Below are 7,865 nucleotides of genomic sequence, written 5' to 3'. Positions count from 1 at the left end.
TCAAACGTAAGTAAGGCGCTGTTCATTTCTATATTACCATAATAATGAAACAATTGAAACGCAGATTGATTGACTTGGTCCGTTGCGGCTGACAAAGCTACAAATGGCATCAAACTCTGTTCATACATGGTTTTCTGGTCCAATCTTATTGAATGGTCTGTTCATACATGGTTTTCTCCAAAGGTGACAAAATTTTACTTGCAGACTGTATGTGACAAAATATCATCGCGCCATTTGTGGCACAAACTCGAAGATCTTTGAGTTTTTGCCACAAATGGCACAATGATGACTTGCCGCACAGCTGCCCAAGTCCAATCTCCACCAAATGACCAAAACCATGGGGTAGAATAGAAAATTCAACTCCACTCTCTCTCCCTCTCCCTCCTTTATTTAAAGTTCAAATTCTTGGTGCAATACATTATCTAGAACTTGTCTGCAAATTGGTTTTGTACAGCCATGGATGCCAAACCAAAACAAAGATTGGTGCTTTTTCTTTGCTTATGCCTACATCTCAAAACCCATGTTTGCCTTGCGGCTGACACCATCGCTGCAAACCAATCTCTCTCTGGTGATCAAACCATTGTCTCTGCAGAAAAGGTTTTTGAGCTGGGTTTCTTCAAACCAGGTAATTCTTCAAACTACTACATAGGCATGTGGTACTCTAAACAACTAGTATCTTCGGAGACCATAGTTTGGGTGGCAAATAGGGAAACACCAGTTTCTGATAGATTTTCTTCAGTCTTGAGGATCTCAGATGGTAATTTAGTTCTCTTTAATGAGTCCAACACTCCAATTTGGTCCACAAATTTAGCCTCCACCACCACCTCAGGTTCTGCAGAAGCAGTTCTTTTAAATAGTGGAAACCTTGTCTTAAGAACTGCTGGGTCTAATGCTAATACATCAGAGCCTTTGTGGCAAAGCTTTGATCATCCAACTCATACATGGCTACCAGGAGCTAGAATTGGATTCAACACTGTCACCACTTCATGGAAGAGTTCAGAGGATCCTGCACCAGGTCTTTTCACTCTTGAGCTTGACCCCAGTGGAAGTAATGCATATCGCTTACTTTGGAATAGGTCTAGACAGTATTGGAGCAGTGGAGCATGGGATGAAAAGTTACGTATTTTCAGCGGGGTTCCTGAGATGAATCGTAACTATTTCTACAATTTCAGCTTTGTTAAAAACAAAAACGAAAGTTATTTCACCTATTATATTTATAATACTCAGTTAATATCTCGATTCGTGTTGCATACCTCAGGGCAGATTCAGCAACTCTCATGGTTGGAGAATTCCGGCAAGTGGAATTTTTTTTGGAGCAAACCAGGAAAGCGATGTGATGTTTATGATTTATGCGGGGCATTCGGCAGTTGCAACGAGGTAAGCCCGGTCTCCTGTAATTGTTTGACAGGTTTTGAGCCAAAGTTGCAGAGGGATTGGAATTTGCAGGCTTATTCTGGTGGGTGTAAAAGAAAAACCCCTCTGCATTGTGAGAATGCTACTAGTGCTGACGGGAAGCAAGACCAGTTTCTCAAAAAGCCTGGGATGTCATTGCCTGAAAATGAGCAGTCTGTGAAGGTTGAGACTATTGCTGGATGTGAATCAATCTGCTTAAATAATTGCTCTTGCACTGCTTATGCTTATAATAGCAGTGGATGTTCAATTTGGATAGGAGACCTCTTCAATCTGCAAGAACTCACATCAAGTGATAGTCGGGGAATAACTTTGTACCTCAGACTTGCAGCTTCCGAGTTTAAGAGTCCTAAAAGCAATAAGGGATTGATTATTGGTGTTGTGGCAGGCTCAGCTGCTGGAATAGCAGTTCTCTTAGGCCTTATTGTGGTTGTAATCTTGAGACAAAGAAAGAGAGTGACTGGAACGGGAAAAGCAGTAGAGGGTTCATTGGTGGCCTTTGGGTACAGAGATCTGCAAGATGCAACAAAGAACTTCTCAGAAAAATTGGGGGGAGGAGGCTTTGGTTCTGTTTTCAAAGGGACCCTGCCTGATTCATCTGTCATAGCAGTAAAGAAGCTTGAAAGTGTCAGCCAAGGAGAGAAGCAATTCAGAACTGAAGTGAGCACAATAGGGACAATTCAACATGTCAATCTTGTCCGGCTTCGCGGGCTCTGCTCTGAAGGTACAAAAAGGATGTTGGTCTATGATTACATGCCGAATGGATCATTGGATTCTCACCTTTTCCATGATAAGCGTCCAAATGTTTTGGATTGGAAAACAAGGTACCAAATTGCTCTGGGGACAGCAAGAGGGTTGGCTTATCTTCATGAGAAATGCAGAGATTGCATCATACATTGTGACATCAAGCCAGAAAACATTCTTTTAGATACTGAACTTGGTCCAAAAGTGGCAGACTTTGGCCTTGCAAAGCTTGTTGGAAGAGAGTTCAGCAGGGTCCTGACAACCATGAGAGGCACAAGAGGCTATCTTGCACCAGAGTGGATTTCAGGAGTGGCGATAACAGTGAAAGCTGATGTTTACAGCTATGGAATGATGCTGTTTGAATTCGTGTCGGGACGACGAAACTCTGAGCAATCTGAAGATGGCAAAGTTAGATTCTTCCCAAGTTGGGCTGCTAGCCAGATAAGCACTGCAGAAACTGATGTGCTGAGCCTATTAGACCCCAGGCTAGATGGAAATGCTGATGTACAAGAGCTCACAAGGATTTGTAGGGTTGCTTGCTGGTGTGTTCAAGATGATGAGGCTCATAGGCCATCAATGGGCCAGGTGGTGCAAATCCTTGAGGGAGTTTCAGATGTCAACTTGCCACCAATACCAAGGTCTCTCCATGTCCTTGGAGACGACCAGGAGCACATAATCTTCTTCACTGAGTCATCCTCAAGCCAGAGTTCACATCAAAGGAGCAATAACAATTCAACAGCTTCCTCTCAGACCAAGAGCACCACATCTTCAACGATCTCCAAGAGATCTGAAGAAGAGCATCAAATAAACACTTGATGTGCCTTTTCCATTTGGTCATTTGGTTTGAGCATTCTAAGTAATTGTCATATGTATTATATATTTTTATATAGCTTCTTTTGATTTGGTATGATAATTGTATTATTGTTTATATATATATTCCAAGCGCCTTGCTTCAGAACAAAGTCTTTGGAGATAAAATTGCTGTTTCTATTTGAAAACCTTCATTTGCACAAATGAAAATTTGACCGAAAACTATAATTGAATCATCGTTTAGTGAGCTTCAATTGAACCACATAAATAGACGATTTAACGGCTAGACTAAAATGTAATGAAAATGAGAGTTTTTCACCCTTAAGATATGCTCTTATTTGGTGAGATTAAATATTTGAAGGTTGCCCGTCTTGAAAGAGATTAGAGAAAAATTAAGGAAGTTTGATAAAAGAATTGCAAGATTGTGCCATCATTCTTTATTCATCTACATAAAATGGATAGAGCAAAAACGACAGCGTAGCAAACAGATGGCAAACATACAAAGCCAAACTCATGAACAGTGGTGCACCCCCATCACACCATAACACTTCCTTGTGGAAGTTTTAAAACCTTAATCAACCGTTAAACCCCAAGAAAGAACCCAACTAATTTTTGCTTTTCAAATTCGTTCTCGTGACGCGCCTTCTTCTTTCTCTGCAACTATTATGATTTTCTTTTTCATTTCAAATATAATCGACAGAAAATAGTTTTCCTTCAATCTTCTGTGGCTCTTGTTGTGTTTCTCCCTATATGAATTTTACAGACCACATTAAAATTGGGTATGTTAGGGTTTCTTTGGATGAGATTGAATTGCTATCTTCAAGTTTCTTAAGGATGGAATGAACCCTTCTTTTTCTTTTGTGTGCCCTCTTGGTGTGTGATTAGATTCGTCTAAAGAATATGAACGGAAAGGCGATGAACCAAAAAGGGGAAAATTTTGAACCCAATCCTATATCTTTATGTACGGATAATCCAGATGGAAAGATTTATGAGAAGAAGAAGAAGAAGAAGAAGAAATGGAATAAGAAGAAAGGGAAGTTAGCTAAGAAGTCTGATCTCCCATGTGATGGTGACAAGAAACTTCCCATCTGCTCCCGTGATGGGTTTCCTGATCATACCCAGAACTGTTCATCAGTTGGTATTCAGAATTCTAATAACTGTTCAAAGATAAGCAACCATGGGTCTGATGAAGTAAGCAGTGATAGTTTTCTTGAGGATCTTCATGTCAGCCAGCCCTGCTGTACTTCAATGCAGCAAGGTCGAACTTGAAGATTCTAATGGCAGTGTTTGTGAAGATAACAAGACTGGTAGTGGCAGAGCCTGATGGAAAAGAAAATATGTTTTTTGTAGAGAAGTGGCAGAAGAGGCAGCGTACTGCTAGGGATCAACAAAGGCACTGGGTCAAGGAACAACCAAGTTACAGATATCCAGCTGTAGAGAATAGTGTCTGGGTTGAGAGCATGGTAATAGTTTGGAAGCTAATGCATTGGTTTTTTCTGGACACAACAGTGGTGCGTATGGGAGAACGCCCCGGAGAGTATTGGGTGAAACACCACAATGGGTTGCTTCTCAACAGAGGTTGAATTGCAATGGGAAAAAAGGACTTGGAAATTGTAGAGCAAACTTCTTTGGGTTGCATGATAAGTTTGTTTCATATCAAAAAGAATTTTCACAGGTTCCTTTTGGCATGCACCATTACAAGAATAGAGATACAGCCAAAAGAATGTTTTACAATGATCATCATGTTGCAAGTCATGGATATAAACTCTGAGGAGGAAATGGCGTGGTTGGGGAGGTTGGGGTCGACAGGGCCCCAGTCGGCGCCGTAGAGGATCCTTGTGGGGCGCACGTGGAGGAGGAGGACGGAGTCCCCAAGCAAGGATGGACCTAGAATTTGAAAATGACGTTGGCTAACCTTACGTATAAACTTATTGAAAACTCGACGATACAAATGAATTTCATTGATAATAAAAAGGCTTAAATGCTAAAATAGTCCATGTGTTTTATCTTGTTGGCCAATTTAGTCCATATGTTTTTAATTTGGCCAATTTGGTCCCTGTGTTTAGCACTGTTAGCCAATGTGGCCCATTTTGTTAAAATTGCCGTTAAATAACCATGGCAATTCTTTTTTTCTTCTTCTTCCTTTGAAAACCTATAAATTTTGTTGAAATTAATTTATAAAAATTGAATTAATTTAAAAACATATTAAAACTTCATTAGAACTAAAACATAGCATTAGAAAAAATATATTTAAAAAACGAGGATGGGCGCGGGGCTGCTCAAAGAATGTGGTTGGGGGGAGTGGGGCGATGACTGCATGGTGAAGATTCTACTAGGAGATGGTTAGGAGTTAGGGTTTGTTCTTGAGAGAGAGAGAGAATGAGAGAGAGAGAGAGAGAGAAGGGGAGGGGTTGGGTGGTTGTGGCTTGGGGAGTTGGGGTTTTTCCATGTGGGTGAGTTGTTGCTGGGGAGAAAAGGTGTTGCTGAAATGGTGTTGTCCTTTGGTTTTTAATTGCTTTTAGCTTTTAAATCTTATTTTTATCTCATAATTATTTATTTTATAGATTGAATTCAAATATTTATATTTTTTATTAATATTTTAACAAAAGTTTAACGGATTAGATTACATTAGCTAACGGTCCGAAACACAGGGACCAAATTAGCCAAATTGAAAATACATGGACTAAATTGGCCAACGGGCTAAAACACAGGGACCATTTTAGCATTTAAGCCTTAAAAAAAAATACACGGGGGACATAATGAGCCTTACCCCTCAAAAATCCCGTATCTGATACCGCTATTAAAATAACATATATTTAAAATAATATATATTCAAAATAGTCATTTTCCAAATTAGCATAATTGTTACTAGAATTCCCCAAAAAAAAAATAGCCCAATACAAAGGTGGAGAAAAAAGACCTCTGTAGAGTTGAGAAGAAGTAGCCTTGGAACTGGTGCAGCCGATCAATAAGAGTGTTGGGTTTTTTTTTGGTTGGTTAGCCAGCCTAGCTAGTGGGGATCAGTTAATAAGATTGGCCTAGGCTAGGGTATTATTTTAGTTTTAAAAAGACAAGTCTCTGCTATAGCCCAGGTTAACTTGTTAGGCCATCTCAGCCATAGGGCTAAATGTAGCTGCTAAAAATTTAGCCTCCCAAAATATTAATTTTTTAAAGAATAGTGCAGGGCTAAATTTTTCCATCTCCAGCCATGCAGGGCTATATTTTAGGATCCTTCATATTTTATTATTTTGAGAATGCTTTAAATAAGGCAAGTGGATGAGTGCTTTAATATTTGGTGATTGAAAAGCACATGTTGAGGTCCACTATGAATTTGGCCTAGGCCAAAGCTAGGCTACATTTGGCCCGGTTGGAAGTTTAAAGAGCCAAATTTGGCCAAAATTTTATTTAGCCCATGGTCTGAAGATGGGTGTTGCATTAATTTAGGGCTATATTTGGGATATAGCTCATGGCTAGAGATGGCCTTGGAAGGCAAAAGCGCTCCCCTCGCTTAAATCGACGGCGATTGCGACCGTCCTTTGGTCTCGCCAGAGGCTATTGGGGCTGCGCTGGTTAGCGGGAAGCTCGAGGAGGAAGGTTGGATGTGTACGGATGGTGGTGGGTTCATTGTCGGCAATAACGGATTTTGGTACTAATTTGGCTACTTGGTGGGATGATATGATATACTATTTGATGAATTTAAGTATCCACACAAAAAAAGAAGAGGTTGATTTCTATTTTAATACGAAGAAGGTTCTGGTTTGGAAGTTGGAGAGTGTTGTTGCTTGCTTTGTCATGCAACCTTATTAAAATCAACAATGCTCATGAAGATTTAAACATCCTTGCAAGTACTGATGTGTAATGGCTGTAAAGTCTCATGTCCATATCCACCCGACCCACTCACTATTTTGGTGTTGGATGACAAAGATGATATGCCTAGCGTACCGTAAAAAAGCATAAGAACTTGTGTGAAATTGGGATAACACTGTTTTGTTATTTTCGACCAATTACAGTATGTCAAGTAAAAAAGTTATCATGTGTGGCATATCGTGACTAGTCAAGAATGTCCACGCTTGAAGTGGTAACATGGGTGCTTGAGGAAGTAATGCACTAAAGAACCGAAAAAAGACATCACAACACCTCATTTCTGTTTGAAACTCATGATAGTGATTGATTGGTAAGAATTTAATTTTGACAAAATCCCATTTTCATTGTTGTGGAAGAGTTTGCAGGTTTTTGGCGTGACTTGTGGATATTGACTTACTTTTCTTACACACCAAGAATTCCTTTTATAATTGTAATTGATTTACTTTAATTCTTGATTTCCTACTGTAAATAGATTTAGGAATTTATTATTTACTTGTCCATTCAGGTTTCATTGTATTATAAATATGACCTCATACAAGGAGAATAATACACAAAAAATTCCCACAAACAAATATTCTCTCATAGTTTTCATATTTTAGCATGGTATCAGAGCGGCAATCTTGGAATTGCTGACTCTAGTTTCAAACCCCCGCTGCCGCTATGGGGGTTGATGATTTTTTCATGGAGGTAGCATCACCAACTCCTCTCCTTCTCAACCAACCATAGCTGAGTTGAGTGCCCAGATGGCTCAGCTCCTACAGATGCAGACTTTTGCCTCGAATCTGATCCTGAATCAGGATCCTATTTAGATGACCTCGAACCCGATCCGGAATCGGGATCCTGTTTTGACGACCCGAACCCGACCCGACTATGATGACGACGACCCGACCTCAACTCCAAGATGACCTCGACCCCACTCCGATGATGACCCCAACCTTGAATTTGTCTCGATTCGGACTTCCCAACCCCGATTTCGACTCCGACTCCGCCCGACTCGAGCGATCCCAATCCGAATTCCTACTCAACATGTATCCTAT

At 40.2% G+C, this 7,865-nt stretch overlaps 1 pseudogene across 1 annotated transcript; it reads left to right on the top strand.

The window, feature by feature from the left end:
• The first annotated feature begins 322 nt into the window (after positions 1 to 322).
• LOC103344454 (G-type lectin S-receptor-like serine/threonine-protein kinase At2g19130 pseudogene) lies at positions 323 to 3,067 on the top strand (annotated as a pseudogene). Its single transcript, XR_016125878.1, has one exon. The product of XR_016125878.1 is annotated as a G-type lectin S-receptor-like serine/threonine-protein kinase At2g19130 pseudogene (transcript).
• Positions 3,068 to 7,865: the final 4,798 nt, after the last annotated feature.

This window comes from Prunus mume, linkage group LG4 (genome assembly GCF_029339155.1).
Source record: "Prunus mume cultivar Tortuosa linkage group LG4, ASM2933915v1, whole genome shotgun sequence".
NCBI classification, from domain to species: domain Eukaryota; kingdom Viridiplantae; phylum Streptophyta; class Magnoliopsida; order Rosales; family Rosaceae; genus Prunus; species Prunus mume.
This window is presented reverse-complemented; position numbering and strand designations above follow the sequence as displayed.